A 23297-nucleotide genomic window follows, 5' to 3' on the forward strand; every position below is an offset into this window, starting at 1 on the left:
GTTCTTCCATCTCCAGAAACAGAGCCTCTGTCCCTCAAATTCCCACTTCAAACTTTCGCCCTCGACAGCAAGAGAAGGCCACCAAATAATCTAACACAGAGATCTGAATATGATTTATCCAAATCTGTGTATAATTTAAATATTCATCTAACTGATTCAATTCACATGCACCCTAATACCTTTTAACGCTCGAAGGCAGGTTATAAATGCACCTTCCGAGGTTTAATTCAATTGACAATCTTATATACATCTCATCACTGGAAAGGCATTATTTTATATTATTCAAGAAATGAACAAATCTGTTTTCCACAAATATATTTTAAAAGCGACTCTTTCCTGTTATTGAAAGAAAATTGTGTTTATTACTCCTTTAGCATAGTGTAAACTCATAAACGTCAACAGAGAGTACAAGGAAAACTGTCAACTAAATATTGTTTCCTTCATGAGCTGCTCTTCCAAGTCAATTACGCCTTTCAACTTCTGGGGCATTGTATGATAAACTGGCAGTAAAAATCATTCACATTAATATACCATGGTGCCTTGCCTGCAAAAGGTAATTAAAGAAGTAAATGACTCATAAGAATAGACATATTAGCTGCAAAATGAAAGGCAACTGAGCTGCCACATGAAAATATGTACCATTAAGATACTGCATTTTCATATTCCTGTAATCAGCTTCAGTAGACTAATGCTTATTTAATCCAGTTCTCGCCTAAGTCCATCAACAACTGTTTTTTGCTGTTTTCTCCTTGACTGAACATTATGTGTGCAGGTTTGGAATAAATACTGCAATAAGATTTTTGCATAGTCAATTGAAGAACAGGTTTTTTATCTTTTAAAAACTATTTTTCTTTCCCACCAAGAGGAATGCAGCAGAGAAGGATATTCTGGGGTTCCAGTGCTGATATGCTTTGAGTTAAATATATACCCTGGTCTAGCATTTACCATTTTGATTAGTGAAACCAACAGCAGGAAAACAAGCCTAACCTTCCAACTTTCCGACTCTTCACATGGGAAAGGCTTTGCCTTGTTAATGCATGTTTTCATTAGGGTTAGAAAAAATCAGAAAGGTTTTCTCTTTCTTAAGTCTTTGAGGCAGGGTGGGGCAAGGAGAGGAATGGGCTACACTGGGTTTGTGGAGGAGATGGAGCGGCGGGCTGAGGAGTGCGAGGGGCATCACCCTCGACCAGCGCACATCCCAATGACCTGCTCTCCCCAGCCCAGCCTCAGGTGACAAGATCTAAACTCCAAACCCACACAGACACTATCCCAGCATCCCACCCTGGCAGCAGGACCACCAAGATCAGTGCAACCTACTTCTGATTTCTGGGAAGGGCCTTTGCTGGGAACCTGCCTGGCCTTTGGGTGACGTGGTACACATCTCAGCCCACCCCAGCTCTGTGGCCATCCCATAAACTGAAGCCTTCTGGTGAAGGATCTCGGGTTGAACTTCCCAAGTCTGTCCTTCTCCTCCCAAGGAGATGGCAGGGAGATGGTAAAATCCACAGAACAAACTACACTTGTCTCCAAAAGAAAACACCCTGCAAAACACTCAGACATTTTTAACTCATCCTGTTTGCGAGCAGTAATTAAAGTATTCTTTTCATCACAATAATAGCTCTGTAAGGCCAAGATCCAAACTGCTTTTGACTGCACAGCTCTCACAATTATTTCATTTTCTAAAGTATGGGGTGGAGTGAACTCCACCGGTAGCTCAGCTATTGCTACGGTACGGCTGTTGACAAATGCTGACTCTCCCTAACGGCAGAGGCTGTGTATGTACCATCCATCCTTTATTTATTGTGCCCGACACAGGTTTATCCTTGCAAAAAGAGATCTTTCAATAAAAATCATCACACAACGCTTTGCAACCTGCATTATGTGTTACTTATTTATCATTATCAGTACGAAATAGTATAAGACTTAAAGTGTAGGATCAATCATTATTTAAACTGTATTATTGCTTCTCCATTTGAGCAGACATCACTTTGTACCCACAATTAATGAGCTCTAGTCCTTTTTCTAATTAAGGAACAAAGGTTCTTGTGTGCAGAGTATAGAGTGACACTGTCTAGAGAACACACATTTAAATAGAAGAGAATCCTTCTAATTACCTTACAATAGGATTTTTCATATCCAGGAACATAATAGGATCAAGAAATTAGAGCATTTCCAACAGCATTTACAAATAAGTCACTATGAAACACTGTTAAAAGGTAATAATGCATCCATAAAAACAAGGGGATCCTATGGAGACCAGCGCCTAACACTTCCATATTTACAAAATTAACCTTTGAGCATTGATACAGGGAAAACGCAACACAGAAATTATTTTATAGATGTGTATACAGAGAGATAAATTTGAAAAAAAAATGAGGAGTCAGCTATCAGAGCCTAAAACACTTTAGGCTCGTGCAGATTAGGATCCAAACACGTAATTAAAAAAGTCAGAAAGGTAACCTCTCTTCATCCAGTAATTAGGGCTGTTAGAAATCGGATACTGTCTCTTAAAAGTGTTACAAATACACCGCACTACTAAATAACCTGCACTGCTGGGAAAGTATACTCGCTATCAAGGGCAAAGCTGCTATACACTGAGGTAACAGTAAATGACAGACTGTTGTTCAAGTCCATTAGCTGCTATGTGATAGGAGCACATTCACTAGCACACGACCTGTGAAAAATCTTAGATCTCTTTAAATCTTTGAATTGGATTGCTGCATTAATTCTTAAGAACTGCAATCCTTCAACCAAGTCAAATTACCCTCATTAACAGGGGAAAAACTGCCTCTGCAATAAGTTAAAAAAAAAAGATATTTATTACCTATAATCACTTTCACGTACTTCACCTGGAAGTGTGACAAACTGGGACAACAACTTCAGAGGCTGGCACCAGTTCAGCTGCTGGTGGGGCCGGGATGGAGGGGCCGGGCCGCGCGCGTGTCGCCGTCTATGCCGTGTGCGCACGATCCTGCGCCGACGTTCAGCGTAAATACATGTGCTTCTTGGGGGAAAAACCTCAATGAATGTTCTAAGAAAAGAAAAATCACTAAGAATAAGCACAGGCACTGAAGCGATCTGTGTGTGTGCCACTGAAATAACCGCAAAAGAGGAGGGGAAATTCTTCAGTTATTCAAGGCTTGATTAGAACACTACTTCGTAATTAGGCATGTTACAAGTATTGTCATCAACCAGAAAATTCATGTACTAACTAAAAGGTCTCAGAAGCTGGCTCAAGCCTTCTATTCATTAACAACATCTGCTATTAATGTTTAACCCTCATAAACATGCACCAAACATGCAGCAAAGATTAAAAATAAATATTTTGTTGTGCCGTTTTATCCACGCGGTGATCTGCGCGGTTCTGTGGATATCAAGAACTGCTACAACGGCCAGAGAGATAACGGACAAATATTTGGTCTTTGTTGGAAAGAGGATATTCCTTTCTCCAGTCACTGCTTCTCTGCACTTCAGATGTTACAGCTCCCGAGCCAGGCCAGTACAGCACAGTAAACAGCAAGGCAGACATACAGCTACACATACACCTACAGGACGGTATGAATCATTTATTTTAAAGATGAAACTTCCTGGAACAATTTTCAGGCTGAGTGTTTCAAAGGACCCCCTGCTTAAATTTTTTCTAATTTAAAAATGAGCGTTCCTGGGACGAAAGATTCACTGAGAAATGGGGAGCTGAGTAAGTCCAGGATCCAGAAATGAGAAACAGAGCGTTTCATCTTTATTTTACTGCTGCGAGTCCAGATGAGAGCCCTGATCCCGCAGTCAGATCCTAATGGGCAGATCTTTGGAAGAGTCTTTGGAAAGACTCATTTCCACAACTGTGGTTTTAATGTAAGCGTTGCAATCTGCTTGTGCAGGCTCATTTACAGCGGGGAGACGGAGCTAAGTGGTGAGCTAATGCGACCCTCTAATGACTCCTGGAAGCGCATCCGGACATCCTTCGTCCCCGTCCCTCTTCCTGCGGACGGGTGTCAGTAGCACAGTCCCTGCTGGTCCCCACCTTGGCTCACACAGGCAGTCCTGCAACAGCAGGAGGCAGGTCCCACAGCTCCCTGCCTTCCCTGCTCCCTCCTGCCTGCACACATCCCCCCGATCCCTCTTGCCCCCATGCACTGTGACCCCCAAGTCTCAGCAGATCCTGGGGTTCCGGCATCAGGCGAGTGCAGGTCCTGCCTGCACCCACCTCGCTGCCGTATTTTAATTTGCAACAATGCCAAGATACAAACCAAGCCACAAAAGTAATGAAAAATACAGCTCTTTTTGTCTTCAAACATGACATTCATGGCGGATTCACTGTCTGCATGTTGCAGCACGCTCTATTCTTAGCACCGTGCCTTTTAAAGTTAGGCCCATTATTTTCTACGGTGTATCAAGATCAGTATGTATAACATATGCCATATTGTTGACACTTCCCTGGATGTACTGCACGCCATATGCCTAAAGCACTAAAAGGGGTGATGAACAGAGTGGCAATACTGAAAGGAGAACAAGATACACCGAGCATGTTGAATGAATTCAGTTATATAATTCAGCCAATAAGGGTTTCCATACATTTAACAATCTCTTCTTTTTCCCCCCTCCCTCTTCCCCCCCCCCCCTTGTATAAAAACGAATTTAACAACTTTCCACTGTGAAAAGTTAACACGCTGGACACGTATTCAAAGCAAACATTTAATCACAGTGGGCCCACCAGGTCTAAAAAGTATACATGTAAAGATAGATCATATATAATCACACCAATAAAACAAACAAAAAAGGACTATTCATACATTTTAGCAATAAACTAAAAGAATAAAACATACAGTTCTGCTCCTGCTTCTACTTGTCCTTTATTTTACCTTGCATAAATCTATACCCCAAGACCAATTCCTAGAACTAGGGAAGATGTCATCTTGCCCATCTTTAGAGGTTTATTTACTAGTTTCTGTACTAAGAATTATTATCTGAAGAACCCAGAAACTAATGCTCTCTTACACCACAGTATTTTTGTCCAAATCTTCTGGAACGGATTATAAAATTGAAATGTAAGAAGGAACACAGCTGAGCTATATTTATAACACGAATGCTGCTCTTCAGCATCTGATACATACACATGTGTATCCTCATTTCTATGCCATCCCTCGGCACGCTCTAATGGGTACACTAGCTGCATACCCGTCATTAAAATAAAAAAAAAAAAGGAACTGACTCATCACTGAGAACACTTTTGACAGTACTTGCATGCAGAGTCCTGGCAGAGAGGTTCAAGCTATTTGGTTGAGACTGGCTACAAATGACAAACTTTGGACTGAATTAATAATTGGGGGAAAAAAGCAAACATGCGAACTCCCAGCACGGGTACAGGCTGATGCACAGGTGAACCCAAGTCTAGTCTGCAAGTTTAGCCCTTGGAGTTATGTGCTACCTGGAGGAAGGAAAAGATGTGGAAAGCAGGTATCACTGCAGGGAATTCCTACTGCCGAGGCACTGACAGGGTCAGGAAAACGGGAAGAGCATTGCAGAAACACCTGGCAGGAACACACAGGACCCTTCCAGGGGGTGTATCTCACCTGGGCTCGAGCTCAGGGGAGGTGTAGGGAGGCAGGTTCTCTCCTGGCATACCAGGAGCAGGGCTGCTCCTCACTGAGATGCTGCTAATGCTCTGGAACTAATGATGCCATGCAAAGCTGAAGCTTCCCCCGTCCTCTGTCGTTAGTGCCACTATGCACCCACAGGCAATGGATCAAAGGGGCTATGAGAAGATAAGGAGAATCCATTTTCATTTCAAAACATGAAAATTCTGGCACGGGAGATCACTACAGAAGATCAGTTCTGTTATGTTTCCGTGGTGTGTTGAAGGGGAATGTTGCATTTTAAATGTACATGCACATACCTATTTATCTGAGTAAGCAACATCATTAGCAGAATAAAACAACCTGAGAAGAACATGGGCCTTCTGTTAAAGTGGAAGGCAGAATCCTCCTCGGAAAAAACATCAAAGAAAAGGAACACATGCTGATGTTTAAAAACAGTCTACGTCTAATACAGAACATCAAGACTTTAAAAAAATCCACAAACCAACACAAAAAAAATATCCCTTTGCTTCACAATATTTTCTTTAGAAACAAACTTAGCACTTACTGCTGACCAGGAATGGGCTGCCAGTGCCCATCTAATGGACTGGCTTGGCTGTGCAATCCACTAGTGAGAACTCAGAAAAAAATTAATATACACCAATTTCACACTGTCAAAATTAGCAGAAGTGGAAGTTTTGTGAGTGGAAACACTTGCACTGCATCAGTAAAAAGGCCAGAAGGCAAAGGGAGGAACATGTCCCAAAAAATTAGAAAAGGAGGGGGTTTAGACAGGCATGTCAGTGCCTGCTCTGCTCCTGCTCTGAGCTGTCTTTAGGGGAAAACAAAACAAAACAAAGCAAAGCAAAGCAAAACAAAACAGCTTCATTTTGCAAAAGCCATGACTGTACAGCTATTTGCAAAGGGAAGTGGTGAGCAAGCATCACTTCATGGCAGCATTCCTCGGTCTGTGCCTTTAGTACATCATCCTTGGCCACGAGATATCAAGTTATGGTGCGAAAAAGCCTTTTACCTTCTGGTCTCTCACTCTGGGTTGGTCCAAACAGAGCACAGCCAAACTTTCTACTGGCTGTTGGCGACGTTAGTTTGATGGACTTCATCCAGTTCCTTGTGGACTACTGTCCATATTAGGAAAAAATCCCCACTTGACACTGGCACTGGGATCCAGCCCTATCCACAAACACGGGCAGCACTACGGACTTTTCCTCAGGAGCCAGGTTGAGACACAAGGATCACAGGCCATGTCAATGTGCCCAGGATCTTTAACAATTAGAATCATATAAAGCAAGAAACAATTCTACGGGTCAAATTGAAACATCTCTTTGTGCTTGCTCTGTAAGAAAACCCACACAACAACACATGGGCAACAAAAACAAAAGTAAAAAAATCCCCTAAACCACCCTGTGGTGAACTTTGTTTCCTTTTTCGTGCAGCACTGATGACGTTTGCAGGGGAGCTCAGAAGGGTAAAAGGGCATTGCTACCACGGCACTATTTAACTCTGCCAGGCAGATCCCCCAGACCTGTTACGAGTGTCTGCTTCCTACCCATCAGGCCATTAATCACCCAGACTCCTAAAAGGTTCAATTCATGTGCCCACTCAGAGAACTCATCAGATGCCTGATAGTCATATGTCATTCGAGAACAAAACTGTATTCTTCTCTGAACTGATGTAGCTCCTATTACCAAGAGACTCTCTCCCGTGGGAGCGACCAGAAGAGCGAAATGAAGGAGAGCTGACTCAAAGCTCTGCCTCGCAAAGACACATAATTGATGCAGAAGGGAAAGAGAGTTATTAGGAATCTGCCACTACCCATATTTTGCCAACAATCTGGGGAATTGGTGAAAGGATTTTGAAAGTGGTAAAAAATATGTCCAAGTCTTTAAGCAGATACACCCTAGACAAACAGGCTGCTCCCCCGCAAAGACTGCCCTCCTCCTTGAGTAGGAGCTTGGTGATAGCAAAGGAGGTTTTTGCCACCTTAAAATTGGACATTTCTTCTACTGATTAACTTCACTCTTTCTTCGACCCTTTGAGCAGCTGGAGGTGATGCCTGGGCACTGTGTGTGCTCACAAATCCTTTGCTTCCCTTGATATCCACTACTTCAAAATCTCGATCCTTATCTACTGATGCTCTTAAAAGCCTGGGAGATACCAATCTGGGAGACAACTCCTGCTCCTTAGCACTGCACAGCACCCGTGAGCCCCAGCACAAATGCACCCCCTGGTTGCCCCAGGCTCTGTGTCACTGGGGCACAGCAGTGGTGAAGGGGGATAAGCTGACTCCTGCCCCACACACCACCTACCCAGACCAGGCTGAGACGTGACACATAAATACAGCATTTGACAGCACCATTTCCTGGAAATGACAGCTGGAAAGAGCATGAAAAAGGGAAATGCACACTGTTGCAGCTTAAAAAAAACTGTTGTATTGCTCTGCACTGGATAGAAAATTAAAGAAAAACAACATGCCATTTATCCTGCCCTCTTGCTTCTTCTTACTGCTTTTCTTCATTTAATTACTGCCCTATCAGGTAAATTAATAGATAAAACTGAAAGAAAAATAAAAACCTAGAAGCACCTCAGCAATTGCTTCATATCCTCATTTTTTTCCAGCAAACAGTCCATGCCTCAATAGAAATGTTATCCGTCTTTTCTTTTTTAAAAAAAAATTTCCCCTACGAAATTCAGCAACAACATTTTTTTTCCTCAAACTAGATAGTGCAACTAAGTTTCAGGCAGCCTGGCAAATTCATTGCCCCTCAATGCTTTACCTTTCTCACTGGCACCTTTTGATCTCTGAGGCTTTGGGAACACTAAGCTGAACTGACCTCCTGCTGTAATTCATAATTAGCAATTCACAGCATTTTTCAGCAGTCTGTAGATGCCAGCCTGCTGCTCAGGAGTCAATACAAGATTGAAAAATGCTGAAATTTTTTTTGCCAATTGAGATTTTTTTCAGAATTTTCCCCATTCCTCCCGAGAGCTACAAAAACCATACTGAGCTGCTGCTGTCACTGGAGAGCCAACCTGGATGCTTCATGCTGCACAGAGCAAAGAGGAGGCAGAGGGGCTGCTTTCAAAGGGTTTACAACGTTGAAAAGCGGTTTATGATACATAAACAGCCCCTTTCAGGTTCAAAAAAATCCTCTTTTCCCATTCAGCATCACCATTATCCCTATTGGTTTCCTCTGCCTGCAGCTGCTCCCCAGCAGGCAGATACAAAACGCGGCTCCACGGGTGACAGCCGTGCTCAGCCCTCACCCCTCGGCACGAACGTGTCACCACGATGATCCTGCTCCAAACACAGGAGAAAAACATCTCTGTGGGCCACAGCTCTGTCCCAGCCCAAAGAGCAGCCCATGGAGGGGGCAGAGCTGCCTGTGCCGGGGGCTAATGGGGCTGTCCCCGTGGCCACCTTTGTCCCCAGAACACAATCTTGGCTATTGTTCTACAGTCATGAAAAATTAAGCTGGATGGTTAAAATTTCCCACTCCAAGTGCCGGTATGAGGCCCTGTAGTATATTTTGCTCTTGTGGCTTACCTATGGGACCTTCAGCAAAGGAAGTCCGTGCTGGGAATGAATGTGAAATATGGGACCACGCAGGCTGGAGAGAAAGTCTTAACCAGAGTGTTTGAATTAAAGTAAGTGTTTCACCAGTGATCCTTCATTAAGCCTGTGCCCCAAGTTCTCTTACAAACTACGAGCAATACACATTCGCTCTGAAATCATCCTAAAGTCCTTCAACAAAATTAAAAAGCTTCTTGTCCACCCCCCAGATTTTACAGACAGGGCAACTAAAGCAACACTTGAAACAATTCTCATGAACAACAAAAGATAAGCAGTTTTGAATGCTAAAAATTAGAATCAGATGCAAAAAAACCTTTTCTCTGGTTGCTCACTAGCATAACTGATCTCAAACACTTTCTGGTCCTCTCTTCAACGTAATCAGTGAATTTAAAAATTGGTAAACCCTTGTATTCAATTTCTGATGCTGAAAACAAAACAGAAAATGTTCTTTTTGATCTTTAAACAACTGTAAGACAGAAACGCTTCACTATTTCCCCGTTTGGTGGGGAAACATGCCAAAATACCAACATCCCTGGCTGAAGCTTAGCTGTGCTGCAGGTGAACACTGCACCCAAGTCCTCCAAGCCATCATGTGCAAAGAGATGTCTCACACCAAAATCCCAGCCTGAAATACTCCCTTGACGCCGGAGAAGTTCAAGCCCAGATCCACATCCATGTTTTGTATCTCAGGTTTATATCTAAACCAAATACAAGGATTCTCTTGACTTCTTCCAAAGAATAGTCTTTTAAGACATAAGACTCAAGAACCAATAAAAAAGGTAATTTAACAATATCTTTAGTGTGTCACCAATCATTTAAAGGGCCTTGAGGCTGCTGCATTCCCACTACAGTACAGCAGCTTTCCCACCCTGCTGGTTTTCAATTGACACCCTCTGTGTTGATATTTTTTTTCCAAGTTAAGCCTGATGGCATTTTTTAAACTTTCCCTCACAGCTGATGTCCTCTGCTCATGCCACCGCTGGGTCCCAGCAGTGCTGCCATGGGCAGCTCCAGGCAGGGCACAGTTCTGTTGGAGCTCTCAGTGGTGGGGCCAGGGGTCTTCCCCTCCATATCCCCCAGGGCACAAGGATCAGGAGAAGGGAGAAACTTAAATTTAGGTGGAAAAAGTCAAAATGGGGGGAAAAAATAAAAATAAAAGGCAAAAAAAATAACGCTATGGGGAGGTTGCTGATCAGGATCTCTCAGCAATAACTAAATTCAGGAATTTGCCAGGGTATCCATCACTCGCCGAATAATCTGAGATCTTTCTTCCAAAAGGGCAAATTACTTCTGTAATTTTTTTATCTGAGCCTGAAGATTGCTTGGAAGGCAGAATATCTGAGACAGGGGAAACACTCCCTTTATTTGGCATGAACTGTCATTGATTCATTCTGATTTTCAGCAATTCTGGGCACAGCCCAAAAGGGCACGAACCGCTGGCAGACTGACCTGCAGCACGAGGGTGTCCCCCAGCCCTTGCCACCATGGCCTCCCAACCCTGCTTGTGCACACAGTGTTGGGCACAGGACGGGCACATCTACTCATGAACACCTACAACCTCCAACAATTTTGCACAGCCCATTACTCCATCAAACACAACCATCCTGGCCCCCCACCTTGGTTTCCGACACAGAGCAGCAATGGGTGTTATTAAAGGGTGGAACACCACCACTTAAAATACACTTCCCTACTGCAAGTGAAATTAATAGTCATAAAAAATAAACTCCTTTGAAAAGTTTTCCTTTGCAAATACCTAGAGCATACCCCACCACCAGCATCAGAAGGAAGTTTTCCAATGGGTAAATGAATGTATCTGCTAAAGGAATCAGGTTTTTTCGTGCACTCCAAGGTTATGTGTTTAGCAGGCTTCGATACTTCAATGAAAAATTGAGGTGGCAATGATTTGCAGACTAAATTAATGTTAAATACTTCAAAGAACTGGACAAACAAGTCAGCAGCAAAAATTTTATAGGTTCACTTCCTTCAAGGGAACTTAAAGAGCCAGCATTTTATTGCTGTGAATTCTAGTCACTCCTTTTACCCCTCAGCATCTGTTTGAAATATGTAGTAGACAATTGCTTTTTTGGCTCTGACTCAGGTGGTTGAAATACAGGACAAACAGACTACTGTATATAAGCTTTCCTCCAGCAATGAAAATTTTTATTAACTCTCTTGAATAGCAAACTCGGCTGCCTAGCCTCCAATCCCTATAGAATCATCAAGGAATGTGGCTACTTATTAATTCCGGTGGTCAAGCACGGGGTGGATATGTTGAGACTTGTCTGCAATACGTAACCTCACATTTCAAAAAAATAAGAGGGGAAAAAAATGCTACAGAGGGAAGGAAAAACATAAATGAGTTCTGTTTAGTTCATCATTCATATGTGTAAAATTCCAAGCTAAATACTAGCTCTGTACATAAATATGTCAGCCCTGTCAGACGCTCCAGCCAAAGAAAACAAGGCCCATGGTGGAGGGGTTCAGAATTACCCTCAGAGCCATGAACTTGCCCCACCTTCCGTTGCTGTGTCAAATTCAGGAGTTTTCTCACATTGGTGCTTCATAAAAACAACCTGCAAATGCTGCCTAAAAATTACTCTTCTCACCCCACCCAGCTGAAGGGCTGGGGAAAAGAAAAGAACAAGGACAGAGGTACATAACACAGAAAGGAAGGTCCCTGATCCCCAGGAGACTTTATTTAGAATGATCCTGGCAACTTGAAACTCCTACATTGATTGCTTCTGCATCCTCCACACTGCTTGTGTAGTGCTGACCACTTCTGCAAAGCTTTTGATCCCTGAGAAGCCCTGTGAGATGCTTTCCAGCATTAAACATTGAGTAAAACTCCCTCTTCAAGTTGTGGTTATGGGCTAATTTGAGCCAACCTTAGGCTGTTGTGGTGCTTTCAGCCTTCAGTTGCGTTTCCAATGTCATAAATACCTAATAGCAGCAGTCAACATTTAGAAATAAACACTTGCCATGTATTTTCTACACAAAATAACTCCAACTGTCAGAAATCTCCAGATATTATCGATTTTTGTATTTTTAGTGGATACTTAATACACAGACTTTGATTAAAGCTCCCCTTGAGTTCTTTTGCACTGTTTGAGAAAGAAGGCCACAGTCTACAGCCAGCTGTTTGCTCCAGCTAATTTCCACACCAACAAATGTAACAGTCTGTTCCCTCCAGTGCATAAATCAGAGAATGGCTGCAACATGAAGAGAGTGAAGAGCCATCAAGGGCTGCCTATCCCCCAGTCCTCTCTATTGTGACATGTCCCGGGATGCTGAATCTCCTTGGTCTGAGAGACTGCAACCTGAAGCAATGTCCTTACACCATTTTCTGGTCATCACATCCCACAGGTATCCTTTGACCTTCCGTATCTCTCCCAGTTTCTCCAGGGAAGGCACAGAGGAGGACGCTTCTTATCCCTTCACTGCAACTGCAGTTGCTGGATGAGAACAATGCGATTCTTATCGCTTCTATTTCTCACTGCCAGTACAAAGCAGAGCTTCCCTTCCAGCTTTCAGCTCCTGCCCCCCGTTTCACTGGGAGCACAGGCTCTCCAGCACCTTGGTCCATCTGGCAAGCACTCGCTCCGCTGTGGAATGTCAGATCACACAGGGAGCACCCAGCTCAGGCTGCCTCTCCAGCAGCTCCCTTGCAGACAGATATGGTATTATAAGCATCACATGTGGCTCTCTCCCAGATGGTGGCCAAATAGCACAGACACCTGTCCTGAGGCTTGTTTCTGCATGGACAGGGAGTGTCCTGACAGCTCCAAGCACACCAAGTACCTCCTGCCACCGTCCACCGCCAGCTCCCACCTGGGCAGCCACGGCCATTGGCCTGCAAAACTGTGCCCAGTGTCTCTGGGCAGCTCATCAGAAAGCACTGTAGGTGGGCAGCCTCACAGACACGTGACTACTGTAACTCACCCGTGTCCAATTTCATAGAAAGGAATTGTTCAAAGCTGCAATCCACTGGTCCAAGGAAGGTAAAGCCCTGCGAGCCTGAGGAGACAACCTCAAACCCTCTCTCCAAGCAAAGCCTGCCATGCACAGGCTCTGACAGGAAAGCACTTTGGGGTGCATAACCACTACAGGCTTTTCCACGTCTACCAAGTCATTCTGACTCCAAAAGACAGAACTCCCTCTCCATGAAAAGCTAGGAGAGAGTTAGATGAAAAAAATGCAGATTCCTCAGGGAATCTTGCAAAATTGAGATACAAGTCCAGGTTGGACAAGGCTATTTATACCATTTGTCAAAATTTCCTTAAGTTGTTTATCAAAACAGTCAGGAAACCATGCCAGTATCATACAGTAATGGTACTCCAACCAAGCTCTGAAAGCTGCCAGTTTACCCAGAGTAAGCCCACAGTAAATGCCATATCCTACTCAGTAATGAGTACTTGGCCTTTGTCATTACGTAGGTAAGGAAAGAAAGCAGATGCAAAGTACATGATCATACAGTTTGCAATCTTCTCCAATATATGGAATGTCAAAAAATTCAAAGAGATTCAATTACAGTACAGAGAGCCCACAGTCAACCATTTAATCCTTTTAATATGGTACCTGGGAGTGACATGTAGATTGAAACCATAGCCAGATATAAACGGTCCTAGATGCAGAAGAATCCATAAACATTCCAAGAAAACAAGCAGTATTTTCTCCTTAAGCATTGCTGTTTTAGGCAGTAGCAAGGCAGGTCTTCAGTTATCAACACAGGGCTCTGGATCTCTCCAGTTCCCCACACTCCAGAGGTGTCTCAAGGAATCTTAGAGGCTCTACAGAAAACTGTGCTAATCTGTGTCTTAGACAAATGAAGCACTAAACAGAAGTGCCAGATTAAACACTACACATAAATCTCATAATTGTAAAAAGTTAAAAGCAAAAGCACTGTAATAAACTGCTCCCAGGATTGCCTAATCCTGCAGCTCTGAGCCTAAGGATGTACTTCACTGCTAGTGCTGCCTTACCCAGTTACAGAGTGGTTCCCTTTCATGGAGAACCACAAAATCACAGACTATTCTGAGTTGGAAGGGACCCATAAGGATCACACACCTGGCCCTGCACAGTGCAGGGGATACCTGGAGGTGAGATGCTCAGCTACAGGACCACAACAGGTGGCAAACGCTTGTTGAGGCTTTAACACCTTGTGCTTCCAAAGTATCACCCTGAGAAGGAGATGGGGCAGGGAACCACATCTCACTGTTGGTAACACCCTGGTGAAAGAAGGTGGCCTGAGAGGTATCTCCTCACTTTGTCACCCCATCTTGTTCAGACAAAACCCACAGAGTGCAGGGGCGGTCGGGAAGGAGAAAGGACAAACAAGGCTGGAGATGGATGAACTAGTTCTATCAGCAACACGTGACATGCACACACATACTTTTGAAGGGAACACTGATCTCCAGAATTTCTTAAAACTATGTTCAGACAGTTATTTTCTAGCCCAAAAGCATCCCTGGAAAAACACAGTAAAACTCTTGAGCAAAACCCATCTGCTTTGCTCATATTCCATTTCTACACAAAAGTGCGGCCTTTTAGATGTTGCCACCTGTCATCTTTCACCTTTTTTTTTTTTTGGTGCCCTCACTGTTAATTCTCACTTAGGATTCAATTTAAATTCCCAGAATAAAGCTGGATCCCACAGTTTGAATTCAAGATGCTCAGCTGAACTTCAAGGAGTTGCCAAACTAGCAAATCACCTCAGCTAGTTGCATAGCTTAATTACATTTGTCTGACAAAATGCCACCTTCTTACAGGAGACCCCAAATAACGTGCTTTCCCTGAGATATCCGGAGCCTGATTCATCTGCTTTACTCCTGCCTTGTGCTGGCTTAGCACCACTGGCAACAGCAAGAGCGTTACACCGATGTGAAGCTGAAATAAATCCATGGAGAAACAAACACACCGTAAGCACACCAAAATTAATGTGCTTTTCACTGCTGTTCGTGTACAAACACACAGGGAAAAAAAAAAGGAATAAAAAATTTTTCTTCTCTTCCTTGCTTTTCGCAAGTTCCTGGCTATCATTCTGAAATGTAGATATTCCCATCATGCCTCGGTGTTTTTCAGCCCCATGATGCCCTCACTTTTGATTGTATAGATGAAGTTGAAGTGCACAGGGTATTTACTGATCCAGTTATCTTGTTCTGTGACAGGCAGAATCAATCAATCAAGGGGCCAGCTTTATGCTTACGTATTCCAGGCACATCTCCGCACTTCAGGATACGAGATCACAGTGTTATCCAGCCAAATTTGATCAACAAATGCAGTTCCCCTGTGCCACAGCAATCTCAGATGAAGATGTTATTATGTGGAACTGAGCAAAGTGATAAAGACAGTACAGAAAAGGGAGGAAAAGTCCAGCTGGACCTTTCTGACAGCCTTTATATACTACAGCAGCAGCATCCCTTTTTCCAAGGCTAACAAAAATAGCACATTCCCAAGAAGCTGTTGCAAAATGCTTTCTGGTCACCCTATATCTATTGGTACTTAATGAAAGAAACATTATGCTACACAGTTTGCTAACATATTCTTAAATACTGGACAACAGATTACACCCCTTGCCACTGTATTTATGCAGATATTTATAACACAGGATCACACACTGTATTTTTCATCACTCTGTTGAGAACAAGCTTATCAAAACCTGAAAGCCTAAAAATATATTTTAAAATCACAGCTGGCTTAAGCAACCTTTAAGTATTTTTATTTTAAATCCTAGCTACAAAAAGCTGCAGTTGAATGTGTAAATGTTGAAATCTGTCTCAAGGAGAGTTCACACGATGCTTTTATTTTGCCAATAGCTTTTCACTTTGCTATTGCCCTACAGTTTTTTTTACATTATTTAATCCAAAATACCATCTTTTTGATTCTACCTTTCTTTGCATTTTAAATCTTTAATGGGAGCCTTTGGCAGTCCATGGGCACAATTATTAGATATCTGCAGAGAGAAATTGAAAAATTAATCATACTTTCCATTTTATATTTCGGTACTATACATAAAAATTATCTGGTCCTAAAGCTGCAGTCTGTGGTCTGTCGATATTTTCTCCTCAACATGGTAAATACTCTGCAAGAATCCATGTATCTCACATTCAGATCTCTCCAGCTAAACAGTTATATGGAGAATGCCGTGTTCTCTTTTCAAGTGCAAAATTTATTTCAGATCATTTTTCAATTAAAAGGCATCTGCTGGTACTTCTTCTGTTATGGGCTGCCTAAAAAAATCACAGTAAAAAGTACCCTAGACTAATCATATTGATGATACTGAAGTTGTTTATTACCCTTTTATGGGCTTGGGTACTTAAATTACAGTTTTTCACAACTGTATGCAAAATGGGTAACATAATCCTTATGCAGTTTATTACAGAAACTGATATATGCATTAATCTGACCTTTGTCTAAATAGACCCTTAACCACAGGGAAAAAAAATCCAAAGGCATCTATCAGCATGTGAGCAGTATCAAAACTGCTAAATCTATTAACTTTGTTTTCCTTTCACTATTATTAAACTGGAAAGCAAAATTCAACTGGAAAATTATGCCATTTGGGTTCCCTTGTCATCATGTAATAAGTATGAGAAATATATGTGGAATAGCCAAATGGCCAATAGACAAAACACCCACTCCAAGTGACGTACTGTTTTCCATACCACTCAGACAAAATCAAAACAACAGAGCTGTTGCAAACAAAAACAAAATAACATTTCCCATAAGCATTCCAGACAGAGAAAATTTACAGGAAAAGAAAGCTGGGAAAAGACCCAGAGTGATGTGAGTGTTTGTACCTCCAGCCATAAAACCCACTTCTGCTGAGCTGGTAAACAACAGTTTAACATTAAAAACACATAAAGGCTCACCATCGATTAATTGTCAAACTTTGGAGTTAAAGATTTACAGCAGCTGAAGGGCTGCTGGTGCTGCTGCCCTGGGCTGGGGGGTTGGTAGCTCATCCCTCCTGCCCCCGTGCCAGGGCAGATGCAGCCAAGGAACGTGTTTCATTCAGAAAAGAGCAGGATCCAGCGTGGGCAAAAGCTCCAGTGCTACAGGAAGGAGGGGAAAGTAAACAATCAGGTTGATTGCTTCAGAGCAGTGTGTTCTGCAGAGACTTCAAAAAAAAAAAAAAGAAAATCCAGCCTTTTTTTTTTTTCCCCCCTCCGGAAAGTCCTTCCAACTCTCTGTGCAGCCTGGCGGAATAACAACTTTAAAAAAGTGAAGATGTCGCTTTTTTATAGCTGACTCACATTTATATAACTTTGTTAATGCATCTGCTCCCTGGAAGTTACAGTATCTGTGTTCAGCTGCGATACCTGCCCATAAATCGTGGCAGCGCGGCGAATATCAACAGCTGCATTTTACTATTTCAGCCCGTCAGTTTACACTGTCTCCATCACGGCGAATTCCTGTCAGCTGCACTCTCGCTAACACAATTCCTATGTTTTGCCTGGCAGTAAATGGACGCTCCTGCCCCAGCATCATCTAAACAACTCTGTTAACATTTGCCCCCGAGCGTCTCTCTCTTTGTCCAGTCCCTGTCTTCTAACAGATGTCATCCAAGTCTAATCAAGCATAAAATGGTCATAAATATTTCTTTCTGGTAGATTTCACATTCGCATTTCATGCAGGGACATGATATTTTTCTGCTACCTCCAGGGAGTACCTAATGCAAAAACCAGTTACTTACATTCAAGGCTCATGTTCCTTTAGTAAAATGCAGCACATGTTCTCAGTTCAAAGGCATAAAAAGGCGCAAGACTTTATCTTCTTTTGTTTAACTGCACCTTTTATTTTTTTTTAATACCGTGTGCCACAGCTTCCATCTAGGTATGACATTGTCCTTTGCTTAACAGGCAAACACACAACACTGAATTCTGACCCTACCACTCTCAAGCACAAACATTTTTGAATTTCATGCTCCCATACCTTAATAGTTGCACGAAATATAGATGATTTTTTTCCTCAGCTATATCATTTACCAACCTATTTAAAGAATTCACAAGACTAGAAAGGCACTTCTCTATTTTGGTTCTCCTATGCAAAATTCTGCAACCTACGTCATCTTATTTCATTAAAAACAGTTAAATGCTTATAGGATACAAATTTAAGGTTCATGACTGTTTAACAGTTGATAATCATGAGATACAAGAAATTTCCAGTGCTTAAACTTTGAAACTATTCAAGATAATTAATTCTTCTTAATGTTAAAATCATCAGAAAAATTATATTTACCCTTGGTTAAACCTAGTAAATAATATGTCAGACTGGAAAATAAAACTAACCTTGGATTATTCACAAAGTCCTATGTCTTATTATTTTTTTCCCCTTTCTGTTTGTCACAGCAGAAATATGTCATAGCTATTTAAAGTGAACCACACAACACTTAAGGATATAGATCACAACAGTGAGGCTGTTTTTTCTCCTCCTTCTCCACTGAGCCTAATATTTGATTACTGTTAGTCAAATCAAGCTTTCAGGCAAATAATCTCCATTTTTTAAGTTAATGAGATGTGGTCATGTCGACAACAGCTTGCAGAAACTTTTAATTCCAATTCCTGCAGGCTGTGCTGGCCTCTTTTACAGCAACCACGGTATGAATGAGTCAAATTTGCCAAAATGGCTTATGTAGACAAGTGCACACTTTAAAGAGGCACTAATTAAAAATACCCACTGGTATCATAATTTAAATACCATGAAAATAAACTGTAAAAGTAGCTCAGCTACAATCTTATGACTTTCCTTAGAGCTCGTTTACTTTAACTAGATGATGTTTTATTGCAGATGTATTCCTAGCTAAAAACAATTTTACGTCTTGGAGGAATTCAAGATTTTGATATAATTAAACAATTTATGTTAATATTTGTTTCACATAAGCTATTAAGCAAGCCCCCCAGAACAAGTGCTAATTGAGAAAGATGCAAAGAAGTAGAGTGCTGAAGTAAGCAGCAAATTTATACTGTTGATTTACTGCTCTATCTGCAACTTCCCCCCTCATTACAGCCCTCTTTCTCCCTCTCCCTCTCTGCTATAAGGCTCCCAGCTGTACTGAATCCCATTAAAACACTTTCCTTGGATGCTATTATCTACTGCTTTCCTCAAAAAAGGAAGAAGAGGAAAAGGGAGAAGGAGAGGTGGAGCTTGGTATTATTCTCAATGCACTTCCCTGGCCACAACTTCTCCAAAATCCCTTTTGCCTTTCTGTTTTTTTGGCAAGGAATGTGAGAGGCACAGCTGTAGTGTAACAAAAGGAGATGTGAGACCAAAAATAAAATAAAAAAAAGTTAGTGCTGAGAGGGTTAAACCTATTTAAGGGGTTAAATATGCAATTACCGCTGACTAAAACCAGAGAGACATATAGATAAATAGAAGAAATGAAGTCCCCAGGTTCCATTCAGAAGCCTTCATCACATTACTACCAGACAGAAAACTCTTTAAGTACCATTTTCAGATGTTAAATCATTGTTCGTGCAGCACATATTCTCACTATTCCTGGGGGAACAATATCTGAAGACAGCGTGCTAACAAATGCAATCCAGTAAACAGGCATTTTTCCTCTTGTTGTTAGTACCTTTGTGTTCCAGCTCCCAGCTCTGTCATCCATGCCTTCTCTCTGCTTTGAAGTTAAAGTACTGAATGAGCGTTGTCATCTATTATCCAGAGTGTGCATGTAGATTATAAATAAGAAATAAAAGTGACTTTCAGTACACTGCTTTTGCATTAGCAAGTTGCCTTCTCTGTTACCTCCTCTGTCCTTCATACTTTGCTACCAACATTATATTAAAAATATGACTTTAAGTGTTTCTTATAGAATGCTATAAAATACGTACACAGCAGAGACGAAAGTTTTATTGAAACAAACAAGTCCAGCAGTTTAACCAGGTTCATGAGTTCAGCTTCAACAGACTGTTTAACCCTTATCTGCAGATGTCCTTCAGGGCCCCGGCACATTAATTGCATCCCTGGCTTCTTTTGCATGCACACTACTGAACACAGAGCTATTAATTACACTGGAGTTTATTTATAGAAAGAGCCTTTTCCGCTATCGATCAATTATTTATTAATATTTTCTGGCATAACGATCTCATCACATTTTTCTTTTTAAGGCCCTGAATAAACACTTTTCACACAAGTAACAGTGCTGACCTATTTCAACTGCATCTGCTTGTACCTGGCCAGAAAACTCATCTCCATGAACATCTCATGTTAGAGACTTTGAAACACTTCTTCCTTTGCTCACCTGAAGGAAGAGGTGAGCACAGTCTGCACTTCAAGTGATCAATCCCTTTAACCTTCAGGCAATCATATCATAGAATCCTAGATTGGTTTGGGTGTCAAAGGATCCTAAAGATCATTTAGTTCCAAGCCCCCTGTAGGGACACCTCCTACTTCCCTCTGCCTTCAGATGGCTTCACCAAGCACCACTTCAGGTGTCCTAATCCACAAATGTTGCCTAAGTTATGGCAGTTTAGGGAGCAAGGAGAAAGGTGTTTGAAGCCCTGAGGGGTAGTGGGCACCTGGAGAAGGTGGGCACCAAAGATGTGCGTAAAGATCTTCGTCCTGGCCCTGCTCCAGTGGGGAATCCCCTGGGCCACCTCCAGGCAGGGGCACAACTGACTCAGGTCTCACACACCAGCTGCCCAGATGTGTCTCTGCAAAAAACCAAACAGGTTCTGGGGAAATCCAAGCAGAGCCAAAACTGGCTGAGCCCAAAGCCAGCACTGCACAACAAGCTGGAATCACAGAATCATTTATGTTAGAAAAGACCTCTAGGATCACCAAGTCCAGCTCTTAACCCAGCAGTGCCAAGTCACAAAAGCCAGCTTTGGGAAGAGTAAGAACAAGCCTGGGAAGAATACACTTCTAAATAAATAAAAAAATCTTTTACACTTAATAAATTCCTCATTGTTCAGCGGAACATCCATTTTAGAGGACTAAAAGCATACTCATGCACCTAGCTTCCCTTCAACTCCACATTCAGCTCAAAGCCTTGGCAGATTTGCACAATATTTATATTGTTCAAGATGATGGGAGTAGAGAGACCTGAGGACCAAAGCTCCTCTGGAGAGGGAGTGGAAAAGGCCAGGTGGGATACACTGTGCAGGGACTAGCAGTGCCCTGGCTGCCACCTGCAAAACTATGAGATCAGCAAGATTTCCTGAAAGTAAAATCCCTCAGTGCAGCTCCCTGCCTCTGCAGATGGCAGCAGCTTTGGGGGAAGAAGGGAAACCCCTTGGTTTTTCTGGCTGGGCAGCAAAATTTGCAGTACATCTGCGTTCCTCAGGTAAGGAATCTGCAGGGCAGGCACACAGGAGCTCTCCTTCCCTTCATCCCTCCAGGTGTCCTGGATCAGTTCTTCCTTTCATCCTTTTGGATAAACAATAATGATATAAGGAGGTTCAAGCACAGTCCAGTGTTTTTCACTCAGACATATGGGAGCCAGTCCTTTCAAAAATGCTTTTGGTAAACGGTTCAAGTCCCTGTAAAGACCAGGGCAAACCAGTAATGATTTCCAAGGCTGTCACCTACTGCCTGTCCACAACATCACCAAGAAAAAAATTAAATGGAGAAAAACAGAATAGAAGAAGATGCACAAATCCCTTCCTTCCTTCCACCAGGATAAGATGGAAATGTGATTGTGCTGAACAGTCTTTCATTAGCAGATAGCACATATGCAGGCAGCTCAAACAGCCTGGAGAGCCCCATCCTCCGTTCCCTTAGGTGAGGCAGCAGTGGATGGTGCAATCTCTGGATGCTTATGGAGTATCAGCAATCCCAGGTGAGTGTGAAAAGCAAGCTGCTGATCCCTCCATCAGTGCCAGCCCAGGCACAGGAGCCCCTCCAGCTCTGGGAAAGCACCAAACATATGGCCTGATCTTGTCTTAACCCTGGGGAAAGGGGCAGCCCTTGTGTCCTTGGCATTCACTGCTGGATGCCTACTGAACATATGAGAACATGAAGGGGTACTTTTTTTCTGCTAGGGGCTAGTTTTCCATCCAGCTCCTGTCCACAGGACTGAACAAACTGAGCCCCAGCCTGGCTCCCTTACTCAGCAAGTTCATGTCTCGCCCAAGATGACGAACAGGTAAATACTCCCAGGTTTCACGAGTTCATTTAACAAGAGCTGTATCTCCCCAGCACAGGGGGATCAGCTCCTAAAGACAAGATGAGAGGAGGTGAAAAGCTGGTCTTAGGAAACATGAGATCAGGTACAAAAGGGATTCTTTGCTGTCAAAGCATAATATGTCAGCTTGTGATAAACCTGAATTGCTTCATATACCAAGGATCACTAGACATTAGCTGCTTTTTATATGGCAATATGGTGCAGAGGTTTCAGAGAGAATATTGTTTTATGTTGATCATGATAAAACTCTCTGTAGCTTTGATAAAGCCTGCATACAGGCTTTTCATTCAAACTAATGAGTGATACTGGCTGTTGGATGCCGAGGCACGCTCTTGATGCTTTCCAATGGTTCAACTCGTAACTAGGAATCAATTCAGCCTGGATAAGCAAAAGTGTTACTCATCTAAAGGGGTTTGAATGATGATCCCGTTCCCTGTGTTTTCCCCAGGTACATGTGAAAAGGTATGGTGACAAAGAGAGCACCACATGTTGGCAAAGTACATCTCTTACCAGAGGGATCTCCCGGGTTCAGCCTGCTCTGAGCGAACAGTTGGCTCACACTGTAATCAGCCATCAAACAGCTCAGGCCCTATGGGCGATTCACTTAGCACAGGCCTTTTGCTGCTCTGTTTTCCAACATCTGTTTCAATGCCTGTCATCTCCCTGCTTTAAACAAATGTACTGCAGATGTCTTGTCTTGTGGACGACAGAGACTTGGCAAAGACAGGAGCAGAGGCCTCCAAACGACAGAGGCGCAGCTAAGGCAGTTATTGGGGGGTTCTGGATGGACTCTGTGCAGTAAACACAAAATGAGATTTTACAATCACACCCCCACCCCCTGTCCCCCTTTGAACCTTCTGGTTTCTACTTCAGATTTGAAAGACCGATGAAGGACAGGGATCAGGACACAGACTGAGATGCGGCCTACTCAGAAACATGTGGCCTGAGTCTTCTCAAAAGATTTATCGTTGACATATGCAATTAAATGGGAAGACACAATCATTTG

The 23297-nt window shown here is 42.6% G+C and overlaps 1 protein-coding gene across 26 annotated transcripts in view; it reads right to left on the minus strand.

Moving 5' to 3' along the window:
* FOXP1 (forkhead box P1) overlaps window positions 1-23297 on the minus strand; it is a 345834-nt gene that overhangs the window by 127711 nt on the left and 194826 nt on the right. The gene's annotated exons all lie outside the window — the stretch shown is intronic.

Source organism: Neopelma chrysocephalum, unplaced genomic scaffold, assembly GCF_003984885.1.
Source record: "Neopelma chrysocephalum unplaced genomic scaffold, ASM398488v2 Primary Assembly neopelma1_147, whole genome shotgun sequence".
Lineage (NCBI taxonomy): Eukaryota > Metazoa > Chordata > Aves > Passeriformes > Pipridae > Neopelma > Neopelma chrysocephalum.